Source organism: Arachis duranensis, chromosome 6 (assembly GCF_000817695.3).
Source record: "Arachis duranensis cultivar V14167 chromosome 6, aradu.V14167.gnm2.J7QH, whole genome shotgun sequence".
NCBI classification, from domain to species: Eukaryota; Viridiplantae; Streptophyta; class Magnoliopsida; order Fabales; family Fabaceae; genus Arachis; species Arachis duranensis.
The window spans coordinates 63,657,350-63,658,950 of record NC_029777.3 but is presented as its reverse complement, the minus strand read 5'-3'; positions in this window follow the sequence as shown (position 1 = coordinate 63,658,950).

Here is a 1,601-nt window from a genome sequence, read left to right as displayed (position 1 = left end):
TTCTAGTGTAAGGGTGTTCATCTCCTTGTATCATGGGTAAGTTGAATGCCAACCTTACATTTTTCGGGCTAAAATCTAAGCATTTCTCCCGAATCATTGTAAGCCAATTCTTTGGGTCTGGGTTCACACTTTGATCATGGTTCTTGGTGATCCATGCATTGGCATAGAACTCTTGAACCATTAAGATTCCGACTTGTTGAATGGGGTTGGTAAGAACTTCCCAACCTCTTCTTCGAATTTCATGTCGGATCTCCGGATTTCACTCTTTTTGAGTTTGAAAAGGACCTCGGGGATCACCTTCTTCATGGCCAAAACTTCATAGAAGTGGTCTTGATGCACCCTTGAGATGAATCTCTCCATCTCCCATGACTCGGAGGTGGAAGCTTTTGCCTTCCCTTTCCTCTTTCTAGAGGTTTCTCCGGCCTTAGGTGCCATAAATGGTTATGGAAAAACAAAAAGCAACGCTTTTACCACACCAAACTTAGAAGGTTTGCTCATCCTCGAGCAAAAGAGGAAAGAAAAGAGAAGAGGAAGAGGAAATAGAGGAGATGGATGGGGCTTTTGCGGTTTGGCTGAGGGGGAGAAGTAGTGCTTAGGTTGTGTGAAAATGAAGGGATGAAGTAGGGTTTATATAGGGGTGGAGAGAGGGGTAGGGTTTGGCCATTATGGGTGGGTTTAGGAGGGAAAGTGGTTTGAATTTGGATGGTGGGGTAGGTGGGGTTTTATGAAGGATGGATGTGAGTGGTGAAGAGAATGGTGGGATTTGATAGGTGAGGGGTTTTTTTGAGGAAGAGGTATTGAGGTGATTGGTGAATGGGTGAAGAAGAGAGAGAATGGTGGGGTAGGTGGGGATCATGTGGGGTCCACAGATCCTGAGGTGTCAAGGATAGCTCATCCCTGCACCAAGTGGCGTGTAAAATGCCCTTTTTGCCAATCTTGGCGTTAAACGCTGGGCTGCTGCCCTTTTCTGGCATTAAACGCCAGTCTGGTGCCCCTTTCTGGCGTTAAACGCCCAGAATGGTGCTAGACTGGGCGTTAAACGCCCATTTGCTGCCCTTACTGGCGTTTAAACGCCAGCAAGCTTTTCCTCTAGTGTGTGCTATTTTTCTTTCTGTTTTTCATTCTATTTTTGCTTTTTCAATTTTTTTGTGACTTCACATGATCATCAACCTATAGAAAACATAAAATAACAATGGAAAATAGATAAATATAACATTGGGTTGCCTCCCAACAAGCGCTCCTTTAATGTCAGTAGCTTGACAGTGGGCTCTCATGGAGCCTCACAGATGTTCAGAGCAATGTTGGAACCTCCCAACACCATACTTAGAGTTTGAATGTGGGGGTTCAACACCAAACTTAGAATTTGGTTGTGGCCTCCCAACACCAAACTTAGAGTTTGACTGTGGGGGCTCTGTTTGACTCTGTTTTGAGAGAAGCTCTTCATGCTTCCTCTCTATGGTTACAGAGGGATATCCTTGAGCCTTAAACACAAAGGATTCTTCATTCACTTGAATGATCAATTCTCCTCTGTCAACATCAATCACAACCTTCGCTGTGGCTAGGAGGGGTCTGCCAAGGATGATGGATTCATCCATGCACTT